At 39.8% G+C, this 26,332-nt stretch overlaps 1 long non-coding RNA gene across 1 annotated transcript in view; it reads right to left on the reverse strand.

Annotated features, from left to right (window-relative positions):
• Nucleotides 1–25,472, reverse strand: part of LOC134808615 (uncharacterized) — a 110,244-nt gene extending 84,772 nt beyond the window's left edge. The window contains exon 1 of the long non-coding RNA XR_010151950.1: nt 25,388–25,472. This is a non-coding gene — a long non-coding RNA (uncharacterized LOC134808615). The remainder of the gene's footprint in view (nt 1–25,387) is intronic.
• Between the last annotated feature and the right edge of the window lie 860 nt (nt 25,473–26,332).

Here is a 26,332-nt window from a genome sequence, read left to right on the forward strand (position 1 = left end):
GATTGGAGGCCTATATTCACCATTCTTGATGAAAAAAAAAAAATCAACCAAGAATTTCATATCCAGCCAAACTAAGCTTCATAAGTGAAGGAGAAATAAGATTCTTTTCAGACAAGCAAATGCTAAGGGAATTTATTGCCATCAGACCTGCTTTACAAGAGGTCCTGAAAGGAACATTAAATATGGAAAGGAAAGACCATTACCAGCCACTACAAAAACACACTTAAGTACATAGAATAGTGATACTATAAAGAAACCACACAAGCAAGCCTACCTAATAACAAGCTAACAACATGATGACAGGATCAAATCCACACATATCAATACTAACCTTGAATGTAAATGGACTAAATGTCTCAATTAAAAGGCACAGAGTGGCAAACTGGTTTAAAAAAAAAGCAAGACCCAATGGTTTGTTGCCTTCAAGAGACCCATCTCACATGCAACAACACCCGAAGACTCAAAATAAAGGGATAGAGAAAAATCTACTAAGCAAAATCTACTAAGTAAAACACTTAAAAAGCAGGGTTTGCAATCCTAATTTCAGACAAAATGGACTTTAAACCAACAAAGATTAGAAAAGATAAAGAAAGTCATTATATAAAGATATAGGGTTCATTTCAACAAGAAGACCTAACTGTCCTAAATATACATGCACCCAACACAGGAGCACCTACTTTCATAAAGCAGGTTCTTAGAGACCTACAAAGAGACTCAGATTCCCACACAATAATAGTGGGAAATTTCAACATGCTACTAACTTATTAAGTACTAGATTATTGAGGCAGAAAATTAACAAAGATATTTAGGACCTGAACTCAACACTTGACCAAATGGATCTAACAGACATCAACAGAACTCTCCACCCCAAGCCAACACGTATATTCTTCTCATTGCCATATATTAAATACTCAAAAACTGACCACACAATCAGACACAAAACAATACTAAGCAAATTAAAAAAAAAATGAAATCATACCAACCACAATCTTGGACCACAGCACAATACAAATAGAAAACCAGAAAATAACTCAAAACCCTACAATTACATGGAAATTAAACAACCTACGCCTAAATGACTTTTGGGTAAACAATGAAATTAAGACAGAAATCAAGACATTCTTTGAAACTAATAAAAACAAAGATACAATGTGCCAGAATCTCTAGGACATAGCTAAGGACATGTTAAGAGGGAAGTTTATAGCAACAAACACCCACCTCAAAAAGTTAGAAAGATCTCAAATTAACAACTTATCATCACAACTAGAAGAACTAGAGAAGCAAGAGCAAACCAACCCCAAAGATAGCAGAGGACAAGAAATAAACAAAATTAGAGCTGAACTGAAGAAATTGAAACACACACAAAAAATACAGAAGATTAATGAATCCAGGAGTTGTTGTTTTGAAAAAATTAACAAGGTAGATTAACCACTAGCTAGACTAAGAAAAAAAGAAGATCCAAATAAACACAATTTGAAATGAAAAAAAAGATGTTACCACTGACTCCACAGAAATGCAAAAAACCATCAGAGACTACTATGAATACCTGTATGCACACAAACTAGAAGATTTAGAAGAAATGGATAAATTCCTGGTCCAAGACTGAACCAGGAAGAAATTGAATTCCTAAACAGGTAAATAGCAAGTTCCTAAATTGAATCAGTAATAAAAGGCCTGCCAACCAAAAAAAAGCCCAGGACCAAACAGATTCACAGCCAAATTCTACCAGATGTATAAAGAAGAGCTGATGCTCTTCCTACTGAAACTATTTTAAAAAAAATAATAAGGTGGAGGAATTCCTTCTCAACTCATTGTGTAAGGCCAACATCATCCTGAAACGAAAACCTGGCAGAGACACAACAAAAAAAGAAAACTTCAGACCAATATCCTTGATGAACACAGATACAAAAATCTTCAACAAAGTACCAGCAAACTGAGTCCAACAGCACATCAAAAAGCTAATCCACCATTATTAACTAGGCTCTATCCCTGGGATGCAAGTTTAGTTCAACATATGCAAATCAATAAATGTGATTAATCACATAAAGACATCTAAAAACAAAAACCACCTGATTATCTCAATAGATGCAGAAAAGGCTTTCAATAAAATTCAACACTGCTTCATGTTAAAAATCCTCAGTAAACTAGGTATTGAAGGAACATACTACAAAATATTATAAGAGCCATCTACTACAAAACACAGCCAACATCATGTGATTGGGGAAAAGCTAGAAGCATTCCCTTGAAAACTGGCACAAGACAAGTATGCCCTCTCTCACCACTCCTATTCAACATAGTATTGGAAGTTCTGGCAAGAACAATCAGGCAAGAGAAAGAAATAAAAGGCATCCAGATAGGAAAAAAGGAAGTCAAACTATCCCTGCTTGCAGAAAAGATGATTCTATATCTAGAAAACCCTATAGTCTCTACCCAAAAGCTCCTTGATCTGATAAACAACTTCACCAAAGTTTCAGGATACAAAATCAACATTCAAAAATCACCGGCATTCCTATATACCAACAACATCCAAGGCGAGAGCCAAATCAGGAATGCAATCCCATTTACAACTGCCACAAAAAGAATAAAATACCTAGGAATACAGCTAACCAAGGAAGTGAAGATCTCACACTGCCCAAAGAAATCAGAGATGACACAAACAAATGGAAAACATTCCATGTGTATGGATAGGAAGAATCAATATTGTTAAAATGGCCATACTGCCCAAAGCAATTTACAGATTCAGTGCTACTCCTATCAAACTGCCAATGACATTCTGCGTAGAATTAGAAAAAACTATTTTAAAATTCATATGGAACCAAAAAAGAGCCCGAATAGCCAACGTAATCCTAAGCAAAAAAAAACAAAGCTGGAGGCATCAGATTACCCAACTTTAAGCTATACCATAGGGCTACAATAACCAAAACAGCACAGTACTGGTACAAACACAGACACATAGGCCAAAGGAACAGAGGACAGAGTGCGGAAATAGTGCCACACATCTACAACCATCTGATCTTTGACAAAGCTGACAATAACAAGAAATGGGGAAAGGGCTCCCCACTTAATAAATGGTGCTGAGATAACTGGCTAGCCATAGGAAGATGATTGAAACTAGACCCCTACCTTATACCACATGTAAAAATCAAGTCAAGACGTATTAAAGACAAATGTAAAACTTAAAAATATAAAAACACCAGAAGATAACTAAGGAAATACCATTCTGGACATAGGATTTGGCAAAAATTTCATGACAAGGACACCAAAAGCAATTGCAAGAAAAATGAACATTGGCAAATTGAATCTCATTAAACTAAAGAGCTTCTGCACAGCAAAAGAAACTATCAACAGAGTAAACAGACAGTCTACAGAATGGGAGAAAATATTTGCAAACTATACAACTGACAAAAGTCTACTATCCAGAATCTATAAGGAACTTAAACAAATTTGCAAGCAAAACCCAAGCTACCCCATTAGAAAGCGGGCAAAGGATATGAGCAGACATTTTTCAAAAGAAGACATGCATGTAGCCCACAAGCATATGAAAAAATGCTCAATATCACTAATCGCTAGAGAAATGCAAATCAAAACCAAAATGAGATACCATCTCACACCCGTCAGAATGCCTATTTTTAAAACAAAATAGAAATAAACACACACTTTCCACAGAACCCAAAAAAGATATACTCAAGAGCTGAGATTTAATAAACTTAATAATTGTTATTGCTTCATTAAGAACATTCTTAAGTAAAACTAGCATTTATTTTCCCATGAATGCATGACAGTAGTGAATACAATGACCACCAGTAGAGTTTAGTACCACTGACTGGATTTGTGCTAGTGTGGCTACAGTATTTCCCATGCTGAAGAACCGCTGTTTTAGGTGTCTCTGCACACTATTTAAAACCACACTTCCTTTCCTCATGAGGGCTTCAAGAACCAAGAATTTATAAAATTGCTTCTCCCCCCTTAAACTTGTGCATGTTGATACATCCCTGAGTCTCTCTACATCTTGTTTTGCCTTCAGACTTTAAGTATTTATATGAAGCATTTAAAGGATATAAACTCTTGCTGATTGCTTGATTGATTTTTTAAAAAGCTTTAGAAATCAACTGCACATTAACAGGTTAGAGTACACCTGGCTTAAGTTCCAAGTGAGTGACTCATTAAGGAGAATGTTGAAAAGCTGGAGGGTGTCCAGGAGAGGTCAGCTGGGTGAGTTGAATGGCTAAAACCACATCCTCTTAGTACCTGTTGTGAGAATTAAAGATGTTCATAAAAAAGATCTCTTGGGAGGACATAGAGGCTACCATCAAGTAGAAGAATTGTGCTGTGTGGAAAAGTTATTAGATGGCTTGCTCATAGTCCTGGAAGATTATTTTTAATTCAATATTTTTTCTAAAAAAAAAAGACTTTCTAAGAACTCTCTGTCCACCAATGGAAAGGGCTATTTTGAGGTGTTGGGAGCATCAATCAACATACGTGGCACGGGCTGAAAGAAAAGGGAGACTGAGATACCAAGGCCTGGAAAGGCTCATAGTTTGCAGAAGGCTCACTTTGGAGGCCTCCCAAGCTTACCATGGCTTGCCTGCTTGTTTTCACATCTGCATGGATAAATAAATGTGTCCAGAGGTAGACCACAGCTGGGAATACTTGGTGGGTTGCATTACCATTAAACAATTTCAACTCTCAGTGGTCCATATTCCTTTTTTTTTTTTTTTGAGACAGGATCTTGCTCCGTCACCCAGGCTGGAGTGTAGTGGTGCGATCTTGACTCACTGCAACCTTCACATCCCAGGTTCAAGCGATTCTCTTGTCTCACCCCACCAAGCACCTGGGACTACAGGCATGCACCACCTTGCCTGGCTAATTTTTGTATTTTTAGTATAGACAGGGTTTCACCATGTTGGCCAAGCTGGTCTTGAACTCCTGACCTTAGATGATCTGCCCATCTCAGGGTTCACATTCCTTTTGAAAGCAAGAGTTGGACTGTGGTATCCTGGGAGATGCTGTCAAAAGCCATGGAAGCAAATGCACAGGTACGCAGAAAAGCACACAGAATTTCAAGACACCCACAGACCCCAGATTAAGAAGGCCTAAACTGATAACTTCTAATGTCTTTTCCAACTCTCAGGCTCTATATTTCTATATATCTTAGGCATTAAGATGCCTTAATAAAATAACATTTTCATAATTTCTTGTTCCATTTATTATGAAAGTAAGAAGATATGTCTGATGAATTAAAAAATAAATTGGGCTGGGGGGATTAATTCTAGCAAAGTCAAGGTATTGCTGCCTAGTACCTAGTATCAGGAAGGATGGTTATCTCCATATCCAGTGCATGATACGGATACATACTGAAGACATACCTGAGACTGGGCAATTTGTAAAGAAAAAGAGACTTAATGGACTCACAGTTGCACATGGCTGGGGAGGCCTCACAATCATGACGGAAGGTGAAGGAGGAGCAAAGGCGCGTCTTACATAGCGGCAGGCAAGAGAGCGTGAGGAGGGGAACTGCCCTTTATAAAACCATCAGATAGCAAGAGTCTTACTCACTATCACGAGAACAGCACGAGAAAACCTGCCCTCATGATTCAATTACCTCCCACTGAGTCCCTCCCACAACACATGGGGATTATGGGAGCTACAACTCAAGATGAGATTTGGGTGAGGTCACAGCCAAACCGTATCAGTCAGATAGGTTTTAAAAGACTTTACGGGGTGGTGGAAACAAGTGGACATTGGAAATCAATCAGAGACAGGATCAGGACTTGTTTGTGGACTCAAGTGTCTTGTTTGGGTGCGTTAGATGAATCATTTAACCCCACCTATAAAATATATGTATGTTTGTATGTTTTCGCACCTCTCACAGAAATATTGTAGTTACAAAGTAAGTGGTATCATCGGGGTTTTTTTTCCCCACAATAAAGCTCTACCAACACTGGGATTTATTAAAATTTGTTTGAATGCTTGCCACAGGAAACTATTTACTGAGAAAACTGAAAAATTAGTTGGTCAAAGGAAATGCAGCTAATACTCTGTGATTAGAGCAGCACATTTAACACAGTGTCTCATTAAATGCTCTTTGACAAATTCACTTAGATTATCTTGGTTATGACTTGTGACAAGGACCAAGAAATGGCTTGAAGGCCTGGCGGGCCAAAGTGACAGTAAATGGTCGCTGAGTTGTGAGAAAATGCAACAGGGAAGGTGCAGGGGCAGGGAGGATAAAGAAGGGAGCTTCATGAATTGATGCTTGATCTGGTCTTATTTGATATCTTCATTAAAAAGATATCAAATTCATTAATGATATGGAAGAGGGGTAAATAGCCTGTTAATTAAATTTTCAAATGAGACTAAATTAGGAGATGTTGTAAACAGGCTCAAGGACGAAGTAACATGAAGGCACCTTGAAAGGCTGGAAGGATGGGCTTGAACAGAAAAAGCCAAAAACGTGGGTGTTCTAGAAGCAAGCAGTGGGCAAGAAACAGTAGGAGCCCCCGCATGTCTTTTGGGTTCTCTTGTTCCTCCTTTATTTTCTCGCTCTGGTGGAGCAGTTGCCTATCAATACCACTTGGGGGCATTCAGGTCTGCACACCTTGAAGCTTGCTCACATTCTGCCTGAAGGGTCTATTCTGGCCTTAGGAGTAGGAGAAGCCAGAAGTATGGGAAAGTTAATGCCCCAGAAACAGCTCTCAGCCAAAGGTGAATGGAGGGGAGTAGATAAATACCCCCACCTTCTTCACCCCTCTGTTTGGGTAACTCCAGATGGCTGCCAGAATTCCTCAGCAAGACAAGACCTTCAGCTGCCCACGGAGGTAAGTGGCATGAGGCTGAGCCCTTTATTGGCTTCCTTTCCTTTCCTATCACTTCCCAGCTCATCTACCAAGGTTGAGTGGGATCACCTCTGTCTCGGTCAATTTTTTGCTGCTATAATAGAATACCATAGACTGGGTAATTTAAAATGAACCCAGGGACCCAGGGGACATTTGCAAAAGCAGGCTGAGTACCTTTAATGGGGTTTGGATTCATGTTTAGGATTAAAATCCTAAGTCGGTCAACCAAGCCCACCTGTCCCATTAGACTCATGTTTCTGAAGATACAGTACCATGTAAAACAGGGTTCTCAAAGAGTGGTCTAGAAACCAGCAGTTCAGACTCACCTGGGAACTTATTTTAAAAATGCACATTCTTTTTTTAAAAAAAATAAAATGTTTCTATTTCAATACCTTTTGGGGTACAAATGGTTTTAGATTACATGGATAAACTGCATAGTGGTGAATTCTGAGATTTCAGTGCACACTTTATCCCAATAGTATACGTTGTACCTAATATTTACTTTTTAATCCCACATCCCCCTCCTATCCTCCCCCTTCTGAGTCTCCAAAGTCCATTATAACACTATGCATGTCTCTGCATACCCATAGCTTAGCTCCTACTTATAAATGAGAATATAGGATACTTGGTTTTCCATTCCTGAGTTACCTCACTTAGAATAATGGCCTCCAGGCAGGGCGTGGTGGCTCACGCCTGTAATCCCAGCACTTTGGGAGGCCGAGGCAGGCAGATAGCCTGAAGTCAGGAGTTCAAGACCAGCCTGACCAACATGGAGAAACCCGGTCTCTACTAAAAACACAAAAAATTAGCTGGGCGTGGTGGCGCATGCCTGTAATGCCAGCTATTCAGGAGGCTGAGGCAGGAGAATTGCTTGAACCTGGGAGGTGGAGGTTGCGGTGAGCCAAGATCACACCATTGCACTCCAGCCTGGGCAACAAGAGTGAAACTTTGCCTCAAAAAAAAAAAAAAAAAAAAGAATAGTGGCCTCCAGCTCCATCCAGTTTGCTGCAAAAGACATAGAAATGCAAATTCTTGAGCCCCACCCCAAACCAAATTAATCAGCAATTCTAGAAATGAGGACTAGCCATTCATGTTTTAAAGAGCTCTGCAACTGATTCGGATACCTGCTGAAGTTTGAGAACCAGTGGTTTACTAGGACTGAATCCAGACTCATGGACACCATGGTACTGTGGGCAAGTTAAACACATCTCCTGGCCTCAGTTTCCTCTCTATGAAAAAGGGGATAATGATAAGAAAACCTTCAAGGGACTGATGTAAGAATTAAACAAAACAATGTGTGTAAACTACCTAACACATCATCTCAAACACAGGAAATAGTGATGTCTTTCCCTACCTCCCTCTCCCCTGAGACAGATGACAGTTCAGTGCAACTTTGATTCCTAAGACGTGGCTCTAATTTAAACTGAGGGTGATTCTGCTTTGTCCCATGGACTTTGAAAAAGGGATTTTTATAACCAGTATACTCTCAAGTGACTGTGTCTAAAGCCCCAGAACAGACTGGAAGAGACAAGTGCGCAAAATGTGCTGACAGTTTTCAGGAGAGCATTGCTGGAAAAATCCTTGGCCATATTGAGTCTTTGTAGTTCAGGTTAGTATCTACCTTTCCACTAGCTTATTTATCATCAGGAATAGATACTGGAGAAACTAGAGCCTCGATGGCCCCATGAATGTCAGCACACCTGAGATAAGGCCAGATCCCCAAGGCAGTGACCCCGTTTCTCTGGCCTTAGAACGGTACCTCTTTTGACTTTCTCATGGTTATGTAACTTAACCACATGTCCCTGGCATCTTCCGCACTCACTTGTAGGGCTAATTGGCCCGTTTTCTTGTATTTCTTATGCTCAAAAGAAAGGCATCCTTTCCATGTCTCAATGTCCCAATGACCCAACCACAGAACAAGGCATTCTACCCTCACCCTCATTTGTCATGGTACAAACAACCAAATGTCACCTCAGTAAATATTAGTGGAAATAACTAAAGAAACCCAAAACCCATGGGACATATGGAATTACATTAGAATCTGTGAACAATGGGGTGATAATGGTAATAACCTATGTCCAAGGAGACTTTTTCACAGAACTGAAAACACTTTACAATTAAGTGCCACATCAGTGCTAAATTTATTAGTGGGTAATTGGATGCAGCCTTAGCAAAACTCAGGCTGGACAGTACCACCCCTACCCAGTGGAAAGCTATTCTTTTCATCACTACCAAAAAAGCTCCTCCCAGCACTCCCATCAATAAGAAAATACAGCAGCTTTGAATCTGAACTGTAGTGAGCCAAATCGAGGTTATCTCAAAACATTGCAACTAAAAATGTATCTTTCCATAACATGGAGAGATAATCTATACCCCAAGATTTATTTTTTTAGCATAACAATGGTTTCAGCAGGAGTGCTATATCATACAGTGGAGTTCAAGCATCCTTTTCAAATACATTCAAATTTCAGTGCCAAGGGCATTGAATTCCTCTCTGTGCTTGATCCTGAACAATGCTGTAGAAAATACAAATAAGTGGTTTAAAAGGTCCATAAGAATGCAAAACATGCAATTCCATTATGGTATCATATGAGAATGATATGGTATCAACATGATAATGAAGCAAAAGAGAAGGTTCCATCAACTCTGGCTTAGAGAACACATTTAACAAATGAAATCTGGATAAAAGCAGAATGGCTGATAGCAACTCTAGGAAGTTAAAAATATCCCCTATGCAACATGTTTTATTTTTATGTATCTAACTGGTGAAATTTGATAATTTGTATTTGAAAACTGTAAGGAAGAAAACCTGAGCCTTCCAATTTAAAATTATAACTGGATTACAACTCTGGACACACTACCATCAGCCTTTCCATAAAAATATTTATAGGCTGGGCACAGTGGCTCACGCCTGTAATCTCAACACTTTGGGAGGCTGAGGCGGGTGGATCACGAGGTCAGGAGTACGAGACAAGCCTAACATGGTGAAACCCCGTCTCTACTAAAAATACAAAAATTAGCCGGACACGGTGGTGCACACCTGTAATCCCAACTACTCAGGAGGCTGAGGCAGGAGAATCACTTGAAACTGGGAGGCGGAGGTTGCAGTGAGCTGAGATCTTGCCACTGCACTCCAGCCTGGGTGACAGAGTGAGACTCCATCTCAAAAATTAAAAAAAAATAAAATAAATAAAATCTATGAAGACCCAGAAGATGAAACACCACAGAATAAGAAAACTGGGATTTGCAGTCAAACTCTTACCAGAATTTTGGAGAAAGCTCTACTAATCAAGAAGCAATAAACCAGATTGGAAAACTTGCTTCGTGACTCAACAGTTGTATGTCGGGCTGAAAAAATGCTCCCATTGTCAACCAAGATTCAGGCATTCATCATCTGTGCCAATCACAAAATTGGAGAGCTGATTTTCCCCATCATGGGGGTGCACTGGAGTGCCCTCTACTCCAATCAATATTTCTCTATATATCTCTACTCAAAGACAGCAATAATAATATTAATATTGACAACCGCAGCTATTACTTAGAATTTCCTATACACTCTGCTAAGTGCTTTACAAGCATTACCTCATTTAAACTTTGCAACAAAAGATAAATGAAATGAAAAGCTGGTTCTTTGAAAAGATAAATAAAATTGATAGACTGTTAGCAAGATTAACCAAGAAAAGAAGAGAGAAAATCTAAATAATCTCAATAAGAAATGAAATGGGAGACATTACAACTGACACCGCAGAAATACAAAAGATCATTCAAGGCTACTGTAAACACCTTTATACATATAAACTAGAAAACCTAGAAGAGATGGATAAATTCCTGGAAAAATACAATCCTCCTGGCTTAAATCGGGAGGAATTAGATACCCTAAACAGACCAATAATAAGCAGCAAGATTGAAATGGTAATTTAAAAATTACCAACAAAAAAAGGCCAGAACCAGATGGATTCAGAGCAGAATTCTACCAGACATTCAAAGAAGAATTGGTAGCAATCCTATTTACACTATGCCACAAGATAGAGAAAGAGGGAACCCTCCCTAATACATTCTATGAAGCCAGCATCACCCTAATACCAAAACCAGGAAAGGACATGACCAAAAAAGAAAACTACAGGCCAATATCCCTGATGAACATAGATGCTAATATCCTTAACAAAATATTAGATAACTGAATCCAACAACATATCAAAAAGATAATCAACCATGATCAAGTGGGTTTCATACCAGGGATACAGGGATGGTTTAACATATGCAAGTCAATAAATGTGATACACCACATAAACAGAATTAAAAACAAAAATCACGTGATCATCTCAATAGCTGCAGGAAAAGTATTTGACAAAATTCAGCATTGCTTTATGATTAAAACTCTCAGCAAAATCGGCATACAAGGGACATACCTTAATGTAATAAAAGCCATCTATGACAAACCCACAGCAAACATAATACTGAATGGGGAAAAGTTGGAAGCATTCCCTCTGAGAACTGGAACAAGACAAGTATATCCACTCTCACCACTCCTCTTCAACATAGTACTGGAAGTCCTAGCCAGAGAATTCAGACAAGAGAAAGAAATAAAAGGCAAAGGGCATGCAAATTGGTAAAGAGGAAGTCAAACTGTCCCTGTTTGCTGACTATATGATTGTTTACCTTGAAAACTCTAAAGACTCCTCCAGAAATCTCCTATAACTGAATTCAGCAAAGTTTCCAGATACAAGATTAAGGTACACAAATCAGTAGCTCTCCTATACAACAGTAGCAAGCAAGTGGAGAATCAAATCAAGAACTCAACCCCTTTTATAATAGCTGCAAAAAAATAAATAAAATACTTAGGAATATACCTAATGAAGGAGGCAAAAGACCTCTACAAGGAAAACTACAAAATAATGTTGAAAGAAATCATGGACAACACAAACAAATAGAAACACATCCCATGCTCATGAATGGGTAGAATCAATGTTGTGAAAATGACCATACTGCCAAAAGCAATCTACAAATTCAGTGCAATCCCATCAAAATACCACCATCATTCTTAATAGAATTAGAAAAAAGCAATTCTAAAATCCATATGGAACCATAAAAAAAACCTGCATAGCCAAAGCAAGACTAAGCAAAAAGGACAAATCTGGAGGCATCACACTACCTGATTTCAAACTACACTATAAGGCCATAGTCACCAAAACAGCATAGCACTGGTATAAAAATAGGCACAGAGACCAATGGAACAGAATACAGAACCCAGAAATAAGCCCAAATACAGCCAACTGATCTTCGACAAAGCAAACAAAAACATAAAGTGGGGAAAGGACACCCTTTTCAATAAATGGTGCTGGGATAATTAGCTAGCCACATGGAGGAGAATGAAACTGGATCCTCATCTCTCACTTTACATAAAAATCAACTCAAGATGGATTAAGGACTTAAATCTAAGACCTGAAACTATAAACACTGGAAGATAACATTGGAAAACCCCTTCTAGACATTGGCTTAGGCAAGGATTTCATGACCAAGAGCCCAAAAGAAATGCAACAAAAACAAAGATAGATAGCTGAGACTTAATTAAACTAAAGAGCTTAGTCAGCAGAGTAAACAGACAACCCACAGAGTGGGAGAAAATCTTCATAATCTATACATCTGACAAAGGACTAATATCCAGAATCTGCAATGTACTCAAACAAATCAGCAAGAAAAAAAACAAACGATCCCATCAAAAAGTAGGCTAAGGACATGAATAGACAATTCTCAAGAGAAGATATACAAATGGCCAACAAACATATGAAAAAATGCTCAACATCACTAACAATCAGGGAAATGCAAATCAAAACCACAATGCGATATCACCTTACTCCTGCAAAAATGGCCATAATCAAAATATCAAAAAACAGTATATGTTGGCATGGATGTGGTGATCAGGGAACACTTCTACACTGCTGGTGGGAATGTAAACTAGTACAGCCACTATGGAAAACAGTGTGGAGAATCCTTAAAGAACTAAAACTAGAACTACTATTTGATCCAGCAGTCCCACTACTGGATATCTACCAGAGGAAAAGAAGTCTTTATATAAAAAATACACTTGCACATGCATGTTTATAGCAGCACAATTCACAATTGCAAAATCATGGAACCAACCCAAATGCCCATCAATCAACAAGTGGATAAAGAAGCTGTGGTATATATATAACAAGGAATACCACTCAGTCATAAAAAGGAATGAATTAACAGCATTTGCAGTGACTTGGATGATATTAGAGACTACTAAATGAAGTAACTCAAGAATGGACAACCAAATATTGTATGTTCTCATTGATACGTAGGAACTAGGCTATGAGGACACAAAAGCATAAGAATGATACAACGGACTTAGGGGATTTGGGGGGAAGAGTGCGGGGAGCAAAAGATAAAAGACTACAAATAGGGTGCAGTGTATACTGCTCGGGTGAGGGGTGCACCAAAATCTCACAAATCACCACTAAAGAACTTACTCATGTAATCAAACACCACCTGTACCCCAAAAACCTATGGAAAAATTTAAAAAATTAAAATTGAAAAAAGTTGAATACAGAAAAAGAAGCTTAGAAAGGAAAGTGAGAAGAAGCAACTGTGGCAGGGACCCTTAGAGAGAAGAACCTTTCAGGTAGTAGGGTGTCAACAGGGCTGGTAATTTTGACTTGAGTTGGCTTTAAAAACATAGCTACTTACTCATTCCAAATTAGGGTGAATCATACTGGACATCCAATTTAAGACATGGCAATCTGAAACAATTGGATATTTCAAACTCTATTGACCTATATTTCTTTTCTTATCTATATGGATACTGCCATCTGCTGATAACTGGTATTTTTGAGGGGTCTTTTTTTGTAATTATGACATTGTATTTAAGGTATTGTTGCCCTTGTTCCCTTTGAGGGGTAGATTCTTCTCCCAGGTCTCCACATGGCTGGCTCATTTTCATCCTACAGTTTGTAGCTCAAGCGGCAATTCTTCTAAACAGTTATCCCTGATCACTACATCTAAACAACTTCTACCCTCTACCCCTAGTTAATATCTATTTCATCATTTGTTTCACTCATTTAATTTCAGATTTATCATAATTTGTCATTACTTTATGATTTTATGTCTTCATTTCTTGCTTGTGTGTCTCTTGTCCCAGAATATAAGCTTCATGAAAGCAGGGACCTAGGTTCTCTTGTTTACCACTGCAATAATAGCACCTAATGCCACCTGTCTCTTAGAAAGAGCTTAATTAATGAAAAAAAAAAAAAAAACCTTGCAACACTCCATAATACAAATGCTATTGTTATCTTCATTTTAGGGAACTGAAGTTCAAAGATATGAAACAATTTTGCAAAGTTCACAAAGCTTGAAGAAGTAGAACTGGGATGTAAACTCCGATTACAAGACTCTTGAGCAAGTAACGATTAGATTATAGCACAGCCCTTATAAGATATTTGTCAAGAAATACAGAGTAACATAGGGTAGCATTTAGGATCACAGGAGATACTGTCCTTTCGAGTGATGTGATATAAGGGCTGAGGGAAAGCAAAGAAATGGAGAGCTTTAGTAGCCGTTATATGACAGAAATTTTCATTTTTGTGCATTCAGTCTTTTCAGAATATCAGAGCTAGGAAATACAGAAAGAAGTTCCCGTCTTGGTCCCAAACAGTCACCCTGTAAATGATATCTAGCCATACCACTGAGAAAGAAATGTTACCAGCACCAAAAAGCAAGGCCAAGACTGAGTGAAGCATTCTTTCCATGTATTTGTAGAAATAATAAAATAAATAAATAAAGCATGTAAATTGAATACAAGTGGGAAAGAACATTTTATGAAAACTCGGAAAATGAAAAGACTTCTGAAAAAATTTATTATAAAAACTGGAATCTAGAAAAATTATCTGGAATTCTCATTTAAATAGAGAACAATTTAACTTCCATGAGGCCAAAAAAAAAAAAAAAAAAAAAAAAACCACTAAGCGATAAATAATTGAGGACAAAAGTCAACAGGATAAAATTAAAAGTGATATAGTGATATAGTCAAATAGAAAAGATTTCAGAGGAATTAGAAAAGCAATAACAGAATATAGAACTACACTGGAGGCAAAAAGGAGTGTAATTGACACTGCAGAAAATCGATTAGAGATATGGGGGAAAACTTCAGAAGTTCAGAGAAAATTAAATATTCAGAGAAAAATTAAAATGTTGGGAGGAAATATAAAATAACATCTTGATGAACATCTACCATGTTCCAAGAAAAACAGTGGAAAGAAATAAACACATGGACCCATCTAGAAATGTATAACCACTAGGATAAAGTTTTAAACATTATACATTTATAGGTAGGAAAAAAATCAGTTTACATAAAATAAAAGGCTGGCCTCATACATTTTTCTTCTAAATGCTAAAAAAAAAAAAAATGAGGTAATGATTAATATATTTTGAATATGACAAAGTTGTAAACCAAGAGTATTATACCCAGCCAATTCATCTTTTTGAGTAATGAAAAAGAAAGTCTTGGAGAGGCAAAAGTGATAGCTTACCTACTTGCCCTTCTTTTAAAATTAGAATTAAAATTAGGAAAACTCAACTCAAGGAAGTCATAATGTAAAAGGACTGGTAGCCCTGCGCGGTATTACTTCAGACAACCACACTTGAACTAATGAACCTGCAAGAAAAAAAAAAAATTCACCTACTTCCATTAAAAAAGACTAGGGGAAATAAATTTTGTGGTCATATTTAGTGCATAAAAAATGTATATATATTTTTAATTTTAATTCAACACATTTTCTTTAAGGAGCTCATATTATTTAATAGAATATAAATAAAGAGAAAATAGCATGTTCAGAATTCATCATACTTGAGCTAAAAGAATCAATATCTTTGGCTTTGCTCTGCTGGCATTAAAGCTTTCCAAGTATCTATTTTAAAGAAGTAGGACACTGTTTCTGGCTGGTTATTTTCTCCGCACACTGACTGTTGTGCTAAGGGGTTGACTAGAAGATCTCCATGGCCCCTATTCAAAAACGCAATGACTTTTCTGGTTCAGGAAGCTCAGTCAAAGCAGCCCGCCAATCCTGCTGGTCAGCCTTGCCCTGGGATGCAAGTCTTGTCAACTGGGGTACATTTCAGAAGCTTTCTTTCCCTAATTTTTTAAATAACTTTTTTTAAATCACAAAAGTAGTCCATGCTTGTAACAGAAAATATGGAAAACTCTAAAATATAAAAAGGAAATTAGAAAATGTCTCATAATCTCATGATTCAGAGTCCTGATTTTTCACTTCCAAGAATTCCAGGAAGCAAGTCATTTAAAGGCAGGACATCACCACATCCTATGGGGCTGCCACAGTTTCCATGGCTTCACTTTGGAAAGGAGACAGACAGACTTAAGCAAGCTGCCTCGCAAGGACTTGAGCACTCCTCATCTGAGCTGTCCACACACTCCAAGCTCAAATAAAATAAATATGATAACACCCATAGAAGCACTTTATAAACTTCCAAGGATTATACAAATGTTACTTGTAATTATTCTCAGGATCAAATGGGTTGGTATATTGACATTGTCATTATTGCACAAGGGGAAATTCGTTTCTGAGGAACATTTTCTCAATTTCCTGCCTTTGAAGGGGCTGCTGTCATTTCAGCTTTTCTCTGTGTGGCAGGCTACTCTCTGGAACCTCGTCTCCCACAACGATCTGGCAAGGCCCATGGTTGATCCTGGCAGACACATACATCATTTCAGGAATCTGTGCCATATTCATAGGGCTGCACATTTATGTATAGTGTTCAGCTCTGCATTGACCCCACAAAAGAACACAACTTCAAATGTTTCACTTTAAGGCACAGAAAATTCAAGAAGACTGGCCTCCCAGAAGAATGCAGCAAGAGCCCAGCATTTTTGCAAACATAGGTATTTATGTCTACATGCTTTCTTATTGTCGTGTGTGTCATTTACCCTGTCAAGATGTGAATGATGTTACAATAGAGCCTTGTGAGAAAGGGATGAAAAGGAAATGTTGCAATTTGTCAGGGTGCAGGGGTGGAGTTCCCTGTCCTTAATTTCATGTCCCCTAAATCACGGCTGGTGGCCTTGTTGTTCCTTGTCTGGGAACACTCTTCTCTAGGCTTACCTAAAACCACTCCTTCCTAATTTTCCAGCCACATAACTGGTCATTTTCTTTCCTGGTCTCCTTACTCATTCCCCCTTCTCTGCTCAACTTTTAAATGTTGGAGTGATCTCAGTCTACAGCTTCCAGAGAGCCAAGCTCTTGTCTGATGGTTTGCCACTATAGCCTCTCATGACAAGAATAACATCTGGCACTTAGTAGCTGCTCACTAAGTATGTTCAAATGAGTGCATGAAGTCATATATGAATTTATGAATTGCTGACAACCTCTCTATTTCAATTGCTGACAACCTCTATATTTCATAACACAAAATTTTCTCACACTTCCAAACAATTTATTCTCATGCCCAGAGCTGCCTACCATTGCTAGGTCATTTCATTGAATAAGATTCATGAATGTCTGCCTGTAGCTTTATACCCAAGCCCCTCCGCCCTTCCCTTTATGAAGATACCTAAAGTCACACGGCCCATGGATCTCCTGCCTTAGAATCAACTCTCATTGAGGCATCCACCTCTCTCTTCCTTATTCTTTGAAACACTTATAACCAAAAGAATTACAGTATCTAGTCAAGCAGTATTTTCCATCCCTAATCAAGGGAAGCTGCAATTCATTCCAAATACTTTGACTTTCAGGAAAATGCCCCCACTATTTCTCCTCTATTAGAAAACTCAAAAACGAACAAACAAACAAAAAACTCTCTGCAGAATGAGGCCATGTAAAATCACTAGTTTCAGAAACCCATTATTACATGAGGGCAAACTAGGTCATTTTCGGAGCCTCAGTTTCTCCTTTGCTGATGTTGGTGTAATAGTATTAGAAAGAATTAGATCAGATAATGCACAAGAAAGGGTCTAGGACCATTCCTGGGACTCAGGACATTGAGAAGATCTGGCTGAATTTGAATCTTTACAACCCTTATTGTCAGAGTTCATTTACATTCTTATCTGAGAAACAAACCACAGCCAAATGGATGGTGCAGGAGTGGGCACTGAAAAAGGAGACTTTAAAGAGGTGGAGGAGGGAAGCTTACTGAAAACTGAAAATAACCATGCAGCCACGTGGTGAAGGCTGACGTGCGTAATAAATTAGTAAATGACTTAGTAGTACTCTATCACCCAGCACAGTGTGGAGAGAAGCTGTAGGCTGAGATCACTCTAAACTGTTTGTTCAGCAGCCCATGAACAAGCAGTTTGCAGAGAGCCAGGACTGAGGAAAACACCTGTAGGAACCTGTGAGTGCCTCCTTGAAGTTGGCACCCCGGGGCACCTTGCTGGCCTCGTCCCAGTCCCTGCCCTTCTCAACCTCAGGGAATGACAGAAAGTCTTCCACCATCCCTCATGCCCCCGTACCGCACCCCTCCACCTTCAGCATCTGTGTGCTATGGACCAACACTCACGCAGGTAGGAATCTGGTGACAATGGGCAGAGTGCTGTTGCCAACTTTGTGTCCAAACCACCAGATGAATGCTGTTTTATACCAATTCACATTTTACTACGACTCTGTAGTGGGGAGAAACTGTCCTGTGTTTCAGATTTTTCAGGAGTGCTAAAAAGAGGGGAATACACAACCTAGCAATAACTTATAGATGGAATGATCTGGGAGATTCACAAAAGAACCACCTGGCTTGGGCATTACACCTGAATGCATGCAATTGCCCAGCTCATAACAATCTTTAAAATTAGTGAATGTGGGTTATCAGCAAGAGAAGAGGACTCTCGCAGACAAGCATAGGTCCCAGTAAAGAATGGCTTTATTTAGAACCAGTAACCCACAACTTCTTCTGGGGATAGGAACAAAGAGAGAAAATTTTAACTTCCTTCCCACCATTTTCTTTTTTTAAAATGGGGTTTCTATGTATCTTTGATGAGCGAGACAATCCTTAAAACACCAAGCTGTGTTGGATTTGACTATCAGGTGCGCTTAAACTGGAAGCAATCTTAGGCATTGTCAAGTCGTAACACTTTTATTTTAGGGTGGAGGAAACTGAGGCCAAGGAAGGATGTGTTATTGTTCCAGCCTAAGGTCTCATAGGTGATCCAAAAAGAGAACCCAGGAATCCAAAACCCAGGAATATGACATCATAAATTTTGCTGTATCTGCTCCCTCCTACCTAGTTTTACTTAAAAGTCTTGAAGTTGGCATATTTTTTCCTTACAGAAATTTACTACTATAATGGAAAACCAGTACCACTTGCAATAAATAAAAGGCACCATAAGCATAAACAGAATGAAAGTGATACAATGTTAAGTTCTAAGTAAGAAGGTTCTGAGATTATGTCCTGTTAAATAGTGATATTATCAAGTGAAATGTCCTTAATACCAGCAGAAGCACTGAAAGAAGATTAGAAAAGCAATGATTGTCTCAATACGTGACTCGATGTCATTTAAGGTTGTATTTCCGTATCACCAACCATGTGGTCACACTCTCGGAAGCCTCGCACTATCCCTAACACCAGCCAGTAGCCTTGCCTCCTCCAGGCAGCCTACCAGAATCCCTGGAGAAGTAGCCTTGTCAGTGAATTATGTATGACTTTCTCAGTGGCTACACACTCTTCCCCTTTACCTTATTTTGAAAATTGAGAACGATTCTTGAATTTTAGGTGAGGATTGCTGAGAATGTGCTCAGATAGTTAGGAACACAATAGGAGAGGAAACTCACTAATTATAGCTTACAGAATAAAAACCGAGTCGCCAATTATAATCACTGAGATTGAAGTTCTCATACAGGAAACATTTAATAACAAGTACCTACTTTGTGCCAGACAGGACATATGCTTTATCTCATCTATTCTCTCAACAACCTTAGAAAGCAGATATTATTGGCTCCATTTCACACATGAGAAAAACAAGTCTCAGAGATGTTAAGTAACTTGACTCAAGTTACACAGCCAATAGCGGAATTCAAACTGAGATCTTTTTTTTTTTTTTTTTTTTTCAGACGGAGTCAGAGTCTCGCTCTGTGGCCCAGGCTGGAGTGCAGTGGCACTATCTCAGCTCACTGCAACTTCTGCCTCCCGGGTTCAAGTGATTCTCCTGCCTCAGCCTCCTGAGTAGCTGAGATTACAGGCATGCACCACCAGGCCCAGCTAATTTTTATATTTTTAGTAGAGACGGGGTTTCACCATGTTGGTCAGGCTGGTCTCCAAACTGAAATCTTTTATGCCAATTCTGGCCGCACATTAAGATTGTCTGGGAGCTTTTTATAATGATCCGTGTCAGAGCTTCACTTACATTGACTCTCAGTAAATTAGTCTGATGTGGAGGCTTATCATGGTATTTATTTGCAAGCTTCCTCGGTGGTTGTAGTATACATCTGGCATTTAAAAACCCTGGCTTTACACCATAACCTGTGTTATTATTCCCTTGTCACTTTTTAAGTTATTTTTAAACTCTGTTTTCCTAAATTTTCTTTATCATTTCCTAGTGAAATTTCAGGGAGCACAAAAGTTCGAATCTATAAGCAAATGGGTCACTGCCTGCCCAGTGTTGGGGCACTTCCAGCCTGACAGTGGGACGTCCTGGACCCCAGCTCTGCTTCTCCTCTGATGTAGCCAGGACCTTAGGCAAAGCACTCCTCTTTGTTTCCTCATCTGCAAAGTGAAGAGGTTGAACTTGGTGATCTTTAAGCTCCCTTCCAGCTCTAAATTTCTGTGATCAGCTTCCAAATGCTATGAGCTGGTTGCAAAGCCCTGTGAACGTACAGCCCGTCTGCCTTTCCCATTCTTTCACTTTCTTCTTCCCTCAGCTCCGTTTCTATTTAATGAGCTTTGGCCTGAGGGAGCCCTGCTTGTCCTTCCCCAGTCCTCTAAGCTGCTCCTAGGGCCCTAGCTTATTTCTTACCTTGGGAGCTTTTGTTATTACAAATTTTCTTCTACTTTTTTTTACCCAACGTTAGTTTCCCCCAGTCCATAGGGACCCTTCATATACTCAAGTATATGTTCTTCCACAGATTTTAATTAAACACAGTCATGTTCTTAAAGCTCCTCCCAAAGTGGGGGCCAGGGCTCAGAGGGTAGGGGTGGAGAGAAGAGGAGAAGTTCATTAAGTTCATTACCAGATAAATGTTGTTACCATAGTCACCCCAAAAGGAGACAAGGGAGTTAAAATTCAAGAGTTTGCATGTGTACTCATGTGCATATCCAAATTTTAAGATTCTTTCAGTATCTCTCTTCCAGATCCATTTTCTCCTACAAAATATTAAACATAGAAGAATACTTTTCAGAATATGGATCATTTCCCTTCATAGAATTCTTCTTGTGCTTGTGCATTCATTAGTTTGTTTCCTAAGACATACAGGTCTCAGGATTCATCACCACAAAGCAATTTAGAAAAACTCAAAACGCAGGATACTCCTTGCCCCTGTCCCTGTGTTATACAGTTAAATCTAAGTCTAAGCCAATGCAAAGCTGTGAACCATGGGCCACTCCCTTCCAATGGACTTCTACTCGTGGGGAACACTTTGTCTGAGCATGGACTCGCCAGCCTTTCCCCACGAGCCCCAAATTTCCCTGAATTGCAACAGGCCCTGAAACATTTGTAACACTAAATCTGAGGCTGATTATTCCACGATGATACTCAGAATTTTCTAGGGCATGACAGACTTTATGAAGCGTTTGAACAGCTCCATGTCCCACAGGAAGAAAGACAATTTCCAGGCTGTGCCAGGATGGAGTGTGGGGAGCATCCGACAGTTTTTCTGAAGGGAACAATTCTGTTGATTGGAACAGTATTTTGCAAAAGCCTACTTAGTTTTCATAGGTTGCAGCTTTTTAAAATCTCCTAACATCAGTTTTATATTTATCCTTGTTGTTGCTTTTTTTAAGTGGAAATAATAATCAAGCCTTTTAGGGCAAGTTTATTGTTTTGGATACAACTGTTCCCCATCCAACTCCACACAACTACCTTCCCACTGTTAGGTGGGAAGAAAAGTTTTCAGTTCCTTTCATTATTCCTCCTTTGTCATAAAACCATTGGTGTGTTTCTGATTTCCAGAAAGAAAAGAGAGCATGTTTATGATTTTGCCTTTATTTTTAGAGACGTTCTTCAATTCCTCTTCTAACAGTGTATATTGTTACAGCAATCACAAGTTCTAATTTATTTATTGTTAAAATGCTAATTATGCATTTGCCTTGTTTTTATTGAAACTAAAGAAGTAAAAAGTTAACTCAGAACGTTTCTGAACATCCAGTTGGGCTCCAAATGTACATCAAGTCTTTCCGGGAAGCAGGACAGAGAAGGCTTCTTGGGATTTCGGATCCAGGGAGTCACTTTTAGATGAGGTTGCTCTCCATTTTAGCAGTGAGGCAGCATCAGACTTATTCTGGTGGCTGTTTTAAGTGACAAACTGGAACTGCAGATCCCATATGAATCACAGGGAGAGCACGAGCCCCTAAATTATGTTCCACCTTCATGTAGACAACGGCTAACAGTGCCATTTGCAAAAGTATAGGAAGTCACTGGTCAGCAATGAGTGTGATGCAAGTGGCCCCGGAAGATCCCCCCAGGATCCATGTCACTAACTGTGTATAACAAAAAGTCACTATTGAGGCTGGGCGTGGTGGCTCATGCCTGTAATCCCAGCACTTTGGGAGGCTGAGGTGGGCTGATCACCTGAGGTCAGGATTTCAAGCCTGGCCAACATGGTAAAACTCAATCTCTACTAAAAAATACAAAAATTAGCTGGGCATCATGGTGCATGCCTGTAATCCCAGATATTTGGGAGACTGAGGCAGGAGAATCACTTGATCCCAGGAGGCGGAGGTTGCTGTGAGCTGAAATTGTGTCACTACACTCCAGCCTGGGTGACAGAGCAAGACTCTGTCTCAAAAAAAAAAAAAAAAAAAAAAAAAAAAAGTCCACCGTTGAATACATCAGAATACATTAGAATGTCAGAGCTAAATGGAACTTGGACACCACTCAGCCCTAATCCCCACCTTACATTTGAGGAAACTGAGGCCTTGAAGTGGGAAATGACTTAGTCACAAGCACTAAACTTAGCAAGTTAATGACAGAGTCAGGATTACAACCCTGGTCTTCTGACTCTAAAACCAGTGCTCTTTCCAGAAGTGAGCCCCAAAGTTTCATCTACATGTAGCAGCAGAGGGTTCTCCATTCTGCACCTGCAGCTCTAGGAGGATGAAAAAGGTCCCCATTTATTAGTCGTTGACCACATACCCGGTTCTGTGCTAAGTGCTTCAGCCACATTATCTCATTTCATTCTCATAACAACCCTTTGAGATAGGTATTATTACAGATAATTCAACTATAGCAGATCCAGAATTCTGTCTGGGCTCTTCTGTCTCCATAGCCCTTGGTCTAACCCACTGCCTTAGTCTCTATACTGCTTCTGTCAGCTCCTTCCACATCTACAGGCTCTGGACAGACACTGACCATGATCTTCTTCCCTGACCACAGAAATCCGAGAGAGAGTTCAGGTAGCAAGCAGATATCCCCAGATCCCAGAAAAGGTGGGCCTTTCCCAGTGTCAGGGAGTAAATTATGACTGCTCTAACAATTCATGATAATCCCATTCCCCTGGCCCAGTGACTGGTGTAGGGTGATGTGTGATCCCATTATGGCCAATAAGAAATAAAGGAGAGAATTCTCAAGGCTCCCCTGACTGTCTAAAAAGATGGAGTTTCAGAAGATAAGATTTTTAGCCTTTGGCTCCCAGTTTCTATGTAGGATACTGGCATGAGCATGAGACGCCTGGAGCTGAGGAAGCCATATTGCAAACATGAGGTGATAACCATGAGGGAAAACAAAACAAAACAAAACAAAAAAAAAAACAAAAAAAACCCACAAAGCAAAAACAATAAAACAAATAAAAAACAATACACTGAGGATGGAGTGACAAGGCTTTGAAAAATTTGAAAGACATTGCTGAGCCATTGCACCAACCTAACAGTGCCTACCTGCGTATTTCTTGTTATTTTCTTTTTTTTATTTTTATTTTTATTTTTCTAGTTTTATTCCCTTTTTACTCAAATAAGGACACTGAAGCACAGAAAGTGAAGGAGACTTGCTCAGGGTCACACAGTGAGCCGGGGATTAATATGCAAATGGATCTCATGTTTCCAGAATCCCAGGCCAGTCTCCTTCTGCTGCATAGTACAGAAGGTGATGCCATCCCAATATTTTAGATATGGAATGGCAGGCTTACAGGCGGAAAGTTCACTTCCAACAAGGACTCCAAAATGTAATGCACAATGTGAGTGGTATGAAAGTGTGCCTTAAAAGTTGGGATGAGTCTTGATAAGAGTCCCTGAAGCCTGTGGATTGGCAACATCTGCCTTTACATAGTTTTGAGATGACCCTGAGTAGCAGCACCGTGGAGTAGAGAGGGGACCAAGGAGGGCCAGGTGCCCTGAGCTCTGCTCCTCTTTCAGAGGCCTTCAGGCCTTGGGCAAGTAGCCTCTCCTCTCAGAGCCTGGTTTCTTCATCTGCTAAAGGCAGGGACATTAACACCTGTCCTGCCCCATCTCCCAGAGTTGGGATCAAGCTTTATGAACTTAAAGGACTGTGCATAGTAAGGGATCTCAATTCTTATTTTAAAATTGTAATCACCTAAGGATCTATTTTTTTAAGATAAGATAGCAAATATTCTCCTTTCTTTTTTCATTAAAAAAGAAAAAAAAGAGAGCCTTACTCTTGGGTGAGGTCAAAATGTTTGTAGGTAAAATATATTCTACTACAATCTAATTCCACAGTCTGGAGATAACACCTGACCCCTTTTTTTACAATTTGATCGTCAGAAGCCTGGTATCCACCGCTTCTAACCACCTGTTTAGAGAATGCCAGGCTAGGCCAAGCACAGTGGCTGATGCCTATAATCCCAGCACTTTGGGAGGCCAAGGCAGGAGGATCACTTGAGCATAGGAATTTGAGACCAGCCTGGGTGGCAACATAGGGAGACCCTGTCTCTACAAAAAAAAAAAAAAAAAAAAAATAGCTGGGTGTGGTGGGGCATGCCTGTGGTCCCAGCTACTCAGGAGGCTGAGGTGGAAGGATCACTTGAGCCCAGAAAGTGGAGGTTGCAGTGAGCCATGATCACGCCACTGCACTCCAGCCTGGGTGATAGAGCGAGACCCTGTCTCAAAATAAAATTTTAAAAAAGAGAATGCTAGGCTAACAAATGGATGCTCTAGTCTCCAAAGACCCAGCCAAGGTGCTCCTGAGTCTGGTAAAGCATCCCACCTAAAACTAAATCTCCTTAAAAGGGAAAAAGTTAGGAATAGAAGAGCTACAGCCAGCTGTCCACACACTGGGGTAAAGCAATGGAATTTGTTTCTGAGGGAATACCATTTTAGAAAGAACACTAAGACCACACTTCCTGTTATTTTCCCAAAAGGCCATCTTACTCTAGGATGGCAGGGCTAAAAGGGACATTGATAACATCCAGTTAAAATGCCATACTCACAGATGAAGGGACCAGGGCCCAGAGAGGGGAAGGGACCTGTTCAGGTCACACAGCAAGTTACAGTCAGGCAGAGGACAGCTGGGACCCTCATCCCTCCTTCTACAACACACACTAAGTCACAGAGCACCACTAATAGGTCATAGACAAATGAGGTAAAGAGTCACAGCTGACACGAGCCCTTTAGAAATTGCAAACAGGCCATTCTGTGATCTCCCTGGAAGAGAGTAATTACAAAAAGACTTCTCATGGAACAATTCATTTCAAAAGTATAAAAAAGCCACATGCAAATCCGTTTCTCACTGTTTGCCCTGCTAAAAACTACATCTGCATACAAATCTAGTTTGCATCTAATTTTTAAAAACACACAAAAGGGGTCATCTACACACACAGGTTTTCCAACTCTTCATGAAGCACAAAGATCCGTTATTTGACTTTTCCATCATCCCATGATCAATGTTTCTAAGACCATTTCTCCATCACATGCGGTCATCGGGAGCTGGGAAGTGGAAGCTCCTGTATTTACTCAGATCTAGAACCGTCACTGTGCTGTGGGACTCAGCCTCTCCCACCATGTTGGCTGCATGGCACTGGTACACACCCTCATCCTCCTTTCGCAGGGGGTTGATCAAAATCCAGGCCGTGGCCTCATGGTCAGAAGGGCCCCCTCGCACTTGGACAGCTATATTGACATGGTCCCCAGGCAGCTCCTCCAGTGCTTGGGTGCCCTCAGGGGACTTCGTGACCTTTCTCCACGTGATGACTGGGGTAGGCACAGCCCTCACTTCACAGGACAGGCCCACCTGCGCCCCGGTGACGTTGTGAACACTTCGGGGAGGAACGACGACCACAGGAGCGAACTCGCAAGGGCCGTCGCGCGCCTTGTGCAGGTGACCGGGGTGCCATATTTCTTGTTATTTTCAAAAGTTAAATACTTATTGCCTAGGA

Source organism: Pan troglodytes, chromosome 17, assembly GCF_028858775.2.
Source record: "Pan troglodytes isolate AG18354 chromosome 17, NHGRI_mPanTro3-v2.0_pri, whole genome shotgun sequence".
Lineage (NCBI taxonomy): Eukaryota > Metazoa > Chordata > Mammalia > Primates > Hominidae > Pan > Pan troglodytes.